Source organism: Schistocerca gregaria, chromosome 1 (assembly GCF_023897955.1).
Source record: "Schistocerca gregaria isolate iqSchGreg1 chromosome 1, iqSchGreg1.2, whole genome shotgun sequence".
NCBI lineage: Eukaryota > Metazoa > Arthropoda > Insecta > Orthoptera > Acrididae > Schistocerca > Schistocerca gregaria.
Genome location: NC_064920.1, coordinates 137647590 through 137661342, shown reverse-complemented (window position 1 = coordinate 137661342; position 13753 = coordinate 137647590).

Here is a 13753-nt window from a genome sequence, read left to right as displayed (position 1 = left end):
TGGTGCCCCTAGCTAAGCTGAAATTACCAGCGAAAACCCCATAAAAATCCATCCAGCAATTCTGGAGATTAGCGCGTACAGACAGACACACAAACAAGAAAGTTTCAGTAAGAATTTAAATCACTATATTTTTTTCATGATCCGATTTTGAAGAACGAAAGCCAATACGGTGCCCGAAACTACGCTCAAGATACTTGTGGAAACCCTATGAAAATTCGTCTGATAGTTATTGTGAATAGCGTATTCAAAGACAAACAAGCAGACGCAATGGTTTTACAGATTTGCTATTATTACAGATCAGCAATTACCTATTCGTGTCCCTTGGACATTAAGAACGGATATAAAAAAAAATATGCTTTCACCTTCTCATGGTTCACACAGGAGTGAGTTAAAAGAGCAACATAGTTTTTTCGTTACTGTTATTTCGTCCCCGTCCTCCCATACGGGCAAAGAGTGGGCTGTCACTTGTAGAACGTCCCACACGTCAGCCACAAGCTTTAAATTATACATAAATGCGAAACAGTTATGATTAAAAAGTGAAGTTTGTTTTTGCAGATCTTACAAAAATCAGTAAAATGATATATTTTTAAGGTATTTAACTGAAACAAAACTATTGATTTTCTTTGTTTAAAAATCAAAGATTGAAAGTGTAAATAGTAGAGATAAGAATAAAAATACATATTTCAAACACTTCCCAACGACTGTGATGTTCATTAAAACGGAGCACTGTACCTCCACTAAAACCGCTGGAAGGGCAGCACTGGGAAAAAATGGTTCTGCGCAGAGGAAACGTTAAGTGTTCTGAGGGGCTGAAGGGTGTCGGTATGAATATAAAGTTCATCAGTCACCTAGACTTAGAACTACTTAAACCTGAAGGACATCACACACATCCATGCCCAAGGCAGGATTCGAACCTGCGACCGTAGTAGCAGGGCGGTTCCAGACTGAACGGATCGGTCACCGCGGCCGGCTGAAAATGTGTACCGGACCGGGATTCGACCGCGGGATCTACTGCTTACTAGGCAGGTGCGGTAAGCACTGCGCCATCACATTGAATCCCAGTCCGGTACACATTTCCACTCGTCGCCGCCGATTCCGCGTAATGTCCCGATACAGCCGACAGTAGTGATCCGTCCCCTCTCCTTTCCTTCCTTCCCTTCTCCATCTTCACTTTACAAAACGGCTTTTCTGTGCTGGTACAGCGAACGGCTGAAAGCAAAGGGAAACTACACGCGTTAGTGTCTCCGAGGGCTGCAGCTCTGCTGTATAGTTAAATGATGGTGGCCTTATTTTGAGTAAAATATTCCCGAGTTAGCATAGTCCCCCATTCGGATCTCTGGGCGGGGACTTCTCAGGAGGACGTCGTCATCAGGAAAACAAAACTGGCGTGCAGCGCATTGGAGGGTGGAATATTAGATCCCTTATTCGGGTAGACAGGTTAGAAAATTTAAAAAGGGGGAGAAGATACACTGAAGTTAGATATAGTGACAATAAGTGAAGTTCGGTGGCATGAGGACAGGACTTCTTGTCAGATGAATACATGTTTATGTATATAAAATGAAACGGGGGTGATGAAGGAGTGGGTTTAGTAGTGAATAAGGAAATAGGAATACGTTTAAGTCACAATGGACAGCATAGTGAATGCTTTATCTTAGCCAAGATAGACACCAAATTCACGCCTACTGCAGTAGTGCAAGTTTGTATGCCAGCTATCCCCGCAGATGATGAAGAGATTAAAGACATGTATGATGGGATACCTAAAGGAGACGAAAATTTAATTCTGATGGACTGGAATTCGATATTAGGAAACGAAAAGTAAACTTAGCTTCGCCCAAACAGCCCATGAAGGCCCAACGGTACCGACCATCTACTACAGTGATCTGAAGGGGACCGGTGTTACCACTGCGCCAAAACTGTTTGGTAGTAGGAACAGAAAGAGACGCATGGGATACTTAAAGGAGACGAAAATTTAATTCTGATGGACTGGAATTCGATATTAGGAAACGAAAAGTAAACTTAGCTTCGCCCGAACAGCCCATGAAGGCCCAACGGTACCGACCATCTACTACAGTGATCTGAAGGGGACCGGTGTTACCACTGCGCCAAAACTGTTTGGTAGTAGGAACAGAAAGAGACGCAAAAATGGTAGGTGAACATGGACAGGGGAAAGGCATGAAAGGGGAAGCCATCTGGTAGAATTTTGTACACAGCATAAATCTGTCATCTCTAACGGTTTCAGACTCACAAAAGAAGGCTGTTTACGTGGAAGAGACCTGTAGACACCGAATGGTATCAGATTAATTATTTAATGGTAAGACAGAGATTTAGGAAACAGATTTTAAACTGTAACACATTTCCAGTGGCACATGTGGACTCCGGCCACAATTTATTTGTAATGAACTGTACATTAAAACTGAAGGAATTGGAAAGAGGTAGGAAAATGAGGAGGTGGGACCTAGATAAGCTGGAAGAACCAGAACATGCTGAGAGTGTCAGAGGGAGCATTAGGCCACGGTTGACTAGAACAGGGCAAGGAATACAGTAGAAGAATGATTAGCTCTAAGAGATGGAATAATGAAGGCAGCAGAGGACAAATAGGTAAAAAGGGAGGATCTTGTGGAAATCCTTGGATAACAGAAGAGATACCGAATTTAACTGCTGAAAGGAGTAAAGATAAAGATGCAGTCAATGAAGCAAGGGAATACAAACGTTTAAAAAATGAGGTTGACCGTAAGTGCAAATTGGCTAAGCAGGAATGGCTAGCCGAATCATGTAAGGATTTAGAAGTAAGGAGAAAAATAGATGCCACCAAGAGGAGAAATTAAAGAGTCTTTTGGAGGAAAGAGAAGCTACTTTATGAATATCAAGAGCTCAAATGTAAAACCCGTCTTAAAGAAGAGCTGAAAGGTGGAAGGAGTATTCAGAGGATCTATACAAAGGAGGTGAACTCAAAAATAATGTTATACGAAAGGAAGAGAATGTAGATGAAGATAGGATGTGAGATATGATACTGCAAGAAGAATTTGATAGAGCACTGAAAGATCTAAATCCAAATAAGGCAACGGTAATAGACAACATTCCGCCAGAACTACTGATAGCCTGGAAGAGCCAGCCATGACAAAACTATTCCACCTGGTGTGCGAGATTTATGTATATTCAAGAAGAATATAAGAATTCCAGTTCCAAAGGAAGAAGGTGCTGACAGGTGTGAATATTACCGAACAATAAGGTTAATAAGTGATGGTTGCAGAAACTTAACAAACAAATGGCAAATGGCTCTGAGCACTCTGGGACTTAACTTCTGAGGTCATCAGTCCCCTAGATCTTAGAACTACTTAAACCTAACTAACATCACACACACCCATGCCCGAGGCAGGATTCGAACCTGTGATCTTAGCGGTTCCAGACTGTAGCCCCTAGAACCGCTCGGCCACCCCGGCCGGCTAGAAAATTAACACGAATTCTGTACGAGAGAATGGAAAACTGATTGAAGCCGAACCCGAGAAAGTTTAGTTTAGATTCCAAAGAAATACAGAAAACACTAGGTAATACTGACCCTGCGACTTATTTTAGATGATAGGTTAAAGAAAGGCAAATCTACGTTGATACCATATGTAGACTTAGAGAAAGCTCTTGATGTTGACTGTATTTGAAATTGTGAAGGTAGCAGGGATAAAGTACAGGGAGCGAAAGGCTGTTTACAACTTGCACAGAAACTAGACGGTAATTAGAAAAGTCAAGTGGCATGAAAGGGAAGCAGGGAATACGAACGGAGTGAGACAGTGTTGTAGCCCATCCCCAATTTTATTCGACCTGTATATTGAACAAGCAGTAAAGGAAATGAGAGAAAAACTTGGAGTGGGAATTAATGTTCTAGCGGAGGAATAGAAACATTGAGGTTTGCCAATGATACAGAAATTCTGTCAGAGCCAGTAGAAGTCTTAGAAGAGCAGTGTCTTGAAAGGAAGATATAAGATGAACATAAAAAACTGCAAAACAAGGATGATGGAATGTAGTCGAATTAAATCAGCTAATGTTGAGGGAATTAGATTAGGAAACGAGCCACTTAAAGTAGTGGAGTCAGCCGCTGTGGCCAAGCGGTTCTAGGCGCTTCCGTCCGGAACCGCGCTGCTGCTGCGGTCGCAGGTTCGAATCCTGCCTCGGGCATGGATGTGGTTGATGTCCTTAGGTTGGTTCGGTTTAAGTAGTTCTACGTCCAGGGGACTGATGACCTCAGATGTTAAGTCGCATAGTGCGTAGAGCCATTTTAACCATTTTTTGAAAGTAGTAGATGAGTTTTGTTATTTGGCCAGCAAATTAACTAATGTTGACCGGAATAAGGAGGATATAAAATTTAGACTCGCAATGGTAAGAAAAGCGCTTGTGATGAAGAGGAATTTGTGAACATCGAAACCAGGTTTAAGTGTTAAGGAGTCCTTTCTGAAAGTGTTTGTCTGGGGTGTAGCCATGAATGGATGTGAAATATGGACAACAAGAAGTTTAGACAAAAAGAGATTGGAAGTTTTCGAATTGTGATGGTAGAGAAGAATGCCGAAGATTACATGTGTAGATAAGGGAACTATTGAGGAGATACTGGACAGAATTGGGCAGAAGAGGAATCTGTGGCCCAACATAACTAGAAGAAGGGATCGGTTGGTAGGACACATTCTGAGGCATCAAGAGGTCTCCAATTCAGCATTGGGGGGAAGCGTAGAGAGTAAAATTCGTAGAGGGAACCAAGAGATGAGTACAGTATGCAGATACAGAATGATGTAGGTTACAGTAGTTATTCAGAGATGAAGGGGTTCGCGTAGGATAAAGTAGCACGCAGAGCTGCATCAAACCAGCCTTCGGACTGAAGACGACAACAGCAAGGATATCATATTCACTGTTGACCGTAGAAATTATTTATTTCACAATTGCAAAAAATGGTTCAAATGGCTCTGAGCACTATGGGACTCAGTGCTGTGGTCATTAGTCCGCTAGAACTTAGAACTACTTAAACCTAACTAACCTAAGGACATCACACACATCCATGCCCGAGGCAGGATTCGAACCTGCGACCGTAGCAGTCCCACGGTTCCGGACTGCGCGCCTAGAACCGCGAGACCACTACGGCCGGCTCACAATTGCAGTTTCGGCCTTTGGACCATTGTCAAGTGGTATTGCAAAAGATTTTGCTTCAGCATATGTCAGACAAATATCCCACGACATATATGCATGTTATCGTCAAAATTAGGCCATTTTACTGTAGAATTATAGTAACATCAGACGAATGCGAAGCACTGTATAGCGTGAAATGACGTAAATTACGTGAAATGCTACCAATGTTAAGATCATCTACGTAAATGGCTACAGATCAATGTTCTAATACAGTCTTTAAATGTACACTAAAGCCTTAGTTTGCTTGCAAACTGTGTGCTAGAACACTGATTTTCAGCTATTTACATGGATGATGTTAACGTTGGTTACATTTAACGTAATTTATTAACAATGTTAGATGATTCGATATTTCAGCTGGGATAAATTGATTGGTCTGTCTTCGTAGAATGTCTTTGGTGGTGTGGTTGGGGCGTGCGAGGCCAGTGAGAGAGCGCGCGCGAGCGAAGATGTCAAGTGGCTCGGCGCGCGCAGGGAGAGTTTGCGGGCATAAACGGCCAGCGAGTGGACAGCTCTGGTGAGGCTGCTGGGAGCAGAGGAGTGAGCATCCGTGGAGGAGCGCACATGATCGGATTCTCGCTAGTTCGCAGGAATAAGGCGGCGCGCCATGGTAGCCATCTTGTGTAGAATGATGGTATGTCGCTTTTGGAACTTGTGGTCATCGGAAACGAGGGGACTGATTTTGGTTTCACCCGATGAAGTGACCTTGTTCTAGAACCTCGTAGGACCTTGTAAGACGGGGAGAAATATGGACAGCACCGGTAACGGATAAGTTGGTTTTGATTTGGTGGAAATTAGGTACGAACTGTAACGTACTGCGTTGGTCGAGAAGGACCTGTTGTGCTGGTAGTCAGGTCTGGGAAGTGTTCGTTGGTTAGTTGATTTGGGGGAAGGGACCAAATAGCGAGATCATCGGTCCCATCGGGTTAGGGAAGGATGGGGAAGGAAGCTGGCTGTGCCCTTTCAAAGGAATCAGCATTTGCCTGAAGCGATTTAGGGAATTCAAGGAAAATCTAAGTTAGTATGGCCGAGCGCGGGTTTGAACCGTCGTCCTCCCAAATGCGAGTCCAGTGTGCTAACCACTGCGCCACCTCTCTGAGAAGTGCAGTTTGAGTAGTACAAAAGAGCGACCGGTCCAAGGGGTTGGGTAGATGTTAAGTAATTTTAAGTAAGGTTAGTGTGTACGTTGTACTTTGTTAAAGGATTATCTTTTGTGTTATTGTAACATCTCACTGTGTACGGTTATACTGTTCACTGGAATTTTTCTTGTTTGAGGGATATGCGTTTTGGCACAGTGTTGTAATAGCTGGAAATTGTGGACAGCTCTCAGCTTAATATGTTGGTAACTGTACTCGGTAAACTGAATTTTATAAATTGCATTATCTTTGCGTAACTGTAAATGATAACGTGAGAATTTACGCTGATCATTTTGCGCGGGAGCTTTGGATAAATTATTTGTTATCACGTGCTCTCGTAAATGCTTTTGGTAGACTGATTTAACTTGTGGAAGCTTAAAGACAATTGTTAGTTTATAAATTATTGTAAAAGAACTGTCATCTGGTATTGTCCGAGTTTTTTTTTAATCTTTTTATTTTGTTCATTTCAACTTCAGTGATTGAAATGCAACTTTGTCCAATGGAGTCAGTTTTAAAAAGTGTTTTAATATTGTTGTTTAATTAATTTTTTTTGTATTGTCTTTGTGTAAGCTCTTGTCAGTGAATGCTAGAAAATGAAACAAAAGAATTTCAGTGTAAAATGGAAATGATAAACTAGTGATAGTTGGATCATAAATACACGAAAAGACTAACACTTTCCATTAGCAAAATAAATGAAATGTACAAAAGAGGTTGTTTGGCTACCGTAAATCAATAAGTTCTTGTAATAAGGAGTGTTCGACTTTCAGTGTGCAACAGTCCACTCCACTTCCTCACTAAATCCGCGTCTGTGCCTTTCAATTTAAATCGTTTCACTATATAACAGAGAAGAAAGCGAAAATGGGACAGAATGAACTATATCAGAATATACTTACGTTCAGAAAAACCTGAACACCTTAAAAGTCTAGAGATGTTGTTGTTGTGGTCTTCAGTCCGGAGACTGGTTTGATACAGCTCTCCATGCTACTCTATCCTGCGCAAGCTTCTTCATCTCCCAGTACTTACTGCAACCTACATCCTTCTGAATCTGCTTAGTGTATTCATCTCTTGGTCTCCCTATACGATTTTTACCCTCCACGCTGCCCTCCAATGCTAAATTGGTGATCTCTTGATGCCTCAGAACATGTCCTACCAACCGATCCCTTCTTCTAGTCAAGTTGTGCAACAAACGTCTCTTCTCCCCAATCCTATTCTATATCACCTCATTAGTTATATGATCTACCCATCTAATCTTCAGCACTCTTATGTAGCACCACATTTCGAAAGCTTCTATTCACTTCTTGTCCAAACTAGTTATCGTCCATGTTACACTTCCATACATGGCCACGCTCCATACAAATACTTTCAGAAAGTACTTCCTCACACTTAAATCTATACTCGAACATTCCATTATTATCGTTTTGCTTTTGTTGATGTTCATCTTATATCCTCCTCTCAAGACACTGTCCATTCCGTTCAAGTCCTCTTCCAAGTCCTTTGCTGTCTCTGACAGAATTCCAATGTCATTAGCGAACCTCAAAGTTTTTATTTCTACTCCGAATTTTTCTTTTGTTTATTTCACTGCTTGCTCAATATACAGATTGAATAACATCGGGGATAGGCTACAACCCTGTCTCACTCCCTTCCCAACCACTGCTTCCCTTTCATGCCCCTCGACTCTTACAACTGCCGTCTGGTTTCTGTACAATTGTAAATACCCTTTCGCTCCCTGAATTTTACCCCTGCCACCTTTAGAATTTGAAAGAGAGTATTCCAGTCAACATTGTCAAAAGCTTTCTCTAAGTCTACAAATTATAGAAAAGTAGGTTTGCCTTTCCTTAATCTAGCTTCTAAGATAAGTTGTAGGGTCAGTATTGCCTCACGTGTTCCAGTACTTCTACGGAATCCAAACTGATCTACCCCGAGGTCGGCTTCTACCAGTTTTTCCATTCGTCTGTAAAGAATTCGCGTTAATATTTTGCAGCTGTGACTTATTAAACTGATGGTTCGGTAATTTTCAAATCTGTCAACACCTACTTTCTTTGGGATTGGAATTATTATATTCTTCTTGAAGTCTGAAGGTATTTCGCCTGTCTCATACATCTTGCTCACCAGATGGTATAGTTTTCTCATGACTGGCTCTCCCAAGACCGTCAGTAGTTCTAATGGAATGTTGTCTACTGCCGGGGCCTTGTTTCGACTCAGGTCTTTCAGTGCTCTGTCAAACTCTTCACGCAGTATCATATCTCCAATTTCATCTTCATCTACGTCCTCTTCCATTTGCATAATATTGTCCTCAAGTACATCGCCCTTGTATAGACCCTCTATATACTCTTTCCACCTTTCTGCTTTCCCTTCTTTGGTTAGAAATGGATTTCCATCTGAGCTCTTGATATTCATACAAGTGGTTCTCTTTTCTCCAAAGGTCTCTTTAATTTTCCTGTAGGCATTATCTATCTTACCCCAAGTGAGATAAGCCTCTACATCCTTACATTTGTCCTCTAGCCATCCCTGCAGTTTTCTGTCGATCTCATTTTTGAGAAATTTTCATTCCTTTTTGCTTGCTTCGTTTACTGCATTTTTATATTTTCTCCTTTCATCAATTATATTCAATATTTCTTCTGTTACCCAATGATTTCTATTAGCCCTCGTCTTTTTACCTACTTGATCGTCTGCTGCCTTCACTACTTCATCCCTCAGAGCTACCCATTCTCCTTCTACTGTATTTCCTTCCCCCATTCCTGTCAATTGTTCCCTTATGCTCTTCCTGAAACTCTGTACAACCTCTGGTTCTTTCAATTTATCCAGGTCCCATCCCATTAAATTCCCACCTTTTTGCGGTTTTCTTCAGTTTTAATCTACAGTTCATAACCAATAGATTGTGGTCAGAGTCCACATCTGCCCCTGCAAATGTCTTACAATTTAAAACCTGGTTCCTAAATCTCTGTCTTGCCATTATATAATCTATCTGAAACCTGTCAGTATCTCGAGGCTTATTTCATGTATACAACCTTCTTTTATGATTGTTGCACCAAGTGTTAGCTATGATTAAGTTGTGCTCTGCGCCAAATTCCTCTTTCATTTCTTAGCCCCAATCCATATTCACCCACTACGTTTCCTTCTCTCCTTTTTCCTACTACTGAATTCCAGTCACCCCCGACTGTTAAATTTTCGTCTCTCTTCACTATCTGAATAATTTATTTTATCTCATCATACATTTCACCAATCTCTTCATCATCTGCGGAGCTCGTTGGCATATAAACTTGCTCTACTGTAGTAGGTGTGGGCTTCGTCTATCTTGACTACAATAATGTGTTCACTATGCTGTTCATAGTAGCTTAATCGCACTCCTATTTTTCATTCATTATTAAAGTTACTCCTGCATTTCCCCTATTTGATTTTGTATTTATAACCCTGTATTCGCCAGACCAAAAGTCTTGTTCCTCCTGCCAGCGAACTTCACTAATTCCTACTATATCTAACTCTAACCTATCCATTTCCGTTTTTAAATTTTCTAACCTACCGGCTCGATTAAGGGATCTGACATTCCACGCTCCGATCCGTACAACGCCAGTTTTATTTCTCCTGATAACGACGTCCTCCTGAGTAGTCCCCGCCCGGAGATCCGAATGGGGGGCTGTTTTACCTCCGGAATATTTTACCCAAGAGGACGCCATCATCATTTAACCACACAGTAAAGCTGCATGCCCTCAGGAAAAATTACAGCTGTAGTTTCCCCTTGCTTTCAGCCGTTCGCAGTACCAGCACAGCAAGGCAGTTTTGGTTAGTGTTACAAGGCCAGATCAGTCAATCATCCAGACTGTTGCCCCTGCAACTTCTGAAAAGGCTGTTGCCCCTCTTCAGGAACCACGCGTTTGTCTGGTCTCTCAACAGATACGCCTCCGTTGTGGTTGCACCTACGGTACGGCTATCTGTATCGCTGAGGCACGCAAGCCTCCCCACCAACGGCAATGGTCATGGTTCTAGAGATAGGACGTTAATATTCACAGGACATGTACATTAGTATGTTCTGCAGAAAAGATTAACATTTGAACCACGTCCGTACGCGGACTCAATCGATATCGTAGAGCAACACCAGCTACTGGTTAAATGTGCCTACGGATTTCATAGTCGCTATAAACGGAAGGCAATGGATCAGTGTGACTTGAGCAGACGTCCATGATGCCTCGCAGACGTATGCGCGAACCGTACCGTCAAATCAGCGAGTTTGAAAGAGGGTGCATTACTGGCATGAGAGGATGTGATGCATCCATCCGCGAAACTCTTGCTCGTGTTGGACGACGTGTTTCGGCAGTGCAACGGGTGTGTGCAGAATGGTTCAGGGAAGGCCGTAGAACACATGATGGGTCAGGTAGCACCACACGGACAACCGCGCAGAAGATCGACAGCTCATTCGAATGGCACTGCGTCCCCCTCAGCTCTTTCGCAACAGTGGAACAGTGTACCACGTCGTACACTACTTAGGGTAACAGTCCGTCGCCGTTTATTATGGCATGGATTACGTACGAGTCGTCTACTGCTCCGCCTAACTTTGACAAGTGCTAGACGGCAATGGTGTATGACACGACGTCAGTCATTTTCCCAGACCTACCAGATCACCAGACTTGTCGCAAATCGTAAATTAGTGGGATATGTTGAAATGACATGTAGTGCTGTGACCCAATGCCAACCAACCACAGATGAACTTTGGAAGCAGATCAGTTCAGCATGGATGGCTATATCACAGGCCACCATTCGCCCCTTATAAGCGTCGACACCGTAATGCATGAAACAAGCTATCAGGGCCCATTGCGGGCTCTGTTCCCGCTACGAAACAGGACACATGCTGAACCGGGGTGACTGAAATGCTAATGGTTTCTGCAGAACATACTAATGTACATGTCCTGTGAATATGAACACCCAGTGTCTAGTCGTTCATGTGTTTTGTTTTTTCCTGAACACAAGTGCAGATGTTCAGTATTCATCACATCCGACAGTGAGTAAATCGTACTGCGTTTGCTACCTGCTGAGTTGTAAGATCTGTTAGGCTTTGAGTGAGGATAGTAACGTCCTGCACGTCTAAGGAGTTGCGTGGGGTAGTACTGAGACGTGCTGTTCAAGACAGCTAATTATACACGAACAAACTGTTAACTGCTACGTGCCTATTAAATGTAAGACCGCATAATTTTTCTGTGGGGTTAAACAAAATAATTACGCTATTTGGCAATACAATTAGAGCAACGTACGTAGAAGGTCTTATGACAGCAGCGACGTGTTCTTCTGTTAACTTCAAGAGACATGAAACGAATTGTAGAGCCATTCTCATTCAGCTCCCCACGGTACTCGATCCTGTGCGAGCCGCTTCATCTTTTGTTTCATGTCTCTGGTCACAAACTTGTAGGTTCTCAGAGAATCGGTTTCGGTCAGCAATGACTATCTTCAGATCTGTTTTATAAAAACATGTCCTAATATACTGGGGCAATAGTGGCATCGTCAAAAGCTTAAACACAAAATCAGCACCAGCATCGTTGCACATATATAAATAATAGTATCCGCAAGAGTCATCTTGCCACTATGGCTCCAGCATATTTGGACACGTTTTAATAAAACAAATCTGAAGATGTCAGTGCTGATCGAAACCGGTAGTCTGATGACCTACATGTTTGAGACCACAGACGTGGAATAAAAGAAATGTATTCTTTGTTTTCGGGTCACTGTTCCATTAGCGACCATGTCGCAGCTTGTGAAGGCTCTTCATCTCCGAATAACTACTTCACGCTACGTCAATAAGAAACTGCTTACTTTATTCGTTCCCTAGTCTCCATCTACAATTGTCGCCCCCCCCCCCCCCCCCCAACATCCTAACATTTCACTCGGTTACCAGACTGACGATACTTTCACGTGTCTGGATGCATTCTGCCAAGTGTTCCCGTTCCTTGATCAAGTTATACCGTGATATTCTTTTTCCCTCATTTCGATTTAATGTCTCCTCATTAGTTACTCTGTCTGTCCATCTAATCTTCGGCATTCTCCAAGGGCACCAAATTTCGAAAGCCTCGAGTCTCTTCTTGTCTGAAGTGCTTATCTTCAACGTTTCTGAAACGTGGTTGTCAAGGAAAGGCAGGATTCGGTTACGATTGTGGACGGGGCCGTAATCAGTTGCTATTGGTTGACTTTTACACACAATTTATTTTAAATCAGTAGCTCCAGACTCAACAATAAATTTAAAAAAGTACCACACTTTATTAATGAAGGGATAAACAACATTGTAAATAATAGTGTTTTGAGTGAGTTACAGTTTATCAAATCACCATTAAATACAGGTACAACAGAAAATGTTTTAAAAGCAAGCGGCTGCGATGTGTGCAGAAGGCCTTACACGCCAGGAATGGCAATGAATTAAGAACTGTTCAAAACTCGCTACAACTTACAAATTACAGGTATTAAAATATTAGAGGCAAGTCGCCACGTAAACAGCAGGCGGCATCAGACGCCAGGAATGGCAGTAAATAAGGTTTTAAGGCTTACTGCTGAAATACAAACACCAGATAGAATTTTAAAGCAAATGACCACAATAACGGCTGAAGGCCTTACACGCCAGGAACGGTGATAATATCAAAAACAAAATTGAAACCTGCTGTAAAAGAGCAAATACAATAGGAAAAAAATTAAAAACAAGCAACTGATCCAGACGGTGCTCCAGGAATCGACCTCTGAGGAGGTCTGGCCATAAACACTTTCGCGAGCGATGAGATAGGCAGCCAAGAGTTGCATTCATTTCACAAGATGGTAACTCAGATTAGTGGCAGTCTAACGAATGACTAATGATAACCTTGTGAAGCTACGTGGCGTCCGGTAAACCAAATGCAAGGATGAAACAATATGCCAAAGCCGGAGCTGGTGGTCTGCACAACGCCCAGAACAACGGAGAACAGCGGCAAGGCGAGAAAATGTACACTACTGTTACATATACTAACCCCCAGCGCAGGTAACTAGGGCGTTAGCGGCCACCAGGCAAGAAAAATTTCCGCTGGTTGAACTTAACAAATTGTAACAAGTTCATCGCAGTAAATAGTAATAATAAGTCGAGGAAAGCTAGTCAGATGTGCCTTCCCCAAGCACTCCACTCGGTGCTCTTCGCCTTGGCGACACTACGAGCAGCAACACGTACTCAGGTCACTGGAGAATCGCGAGATGTCACAGTCGTGGAGGTTTCTCTACTTGAATTGAAATGCACTCATCTTGAAGCTTGGAGGATCTGGTTTACTACGAGGTCGTGACCACAGCCCTTCCATCAGGCAGTCCATGCGCGCCGCCAGTGATTCCGACGTGTTCTGGCACTGCGCGGACCTGGATCCTCCTGAGTCCCCAACTGAACTGCCACACTCACACAGATTGACGCGGGAAAACAACGACGTCGCGCAAAAGATAGGGCAACAGTTACTACATATCGATAACCG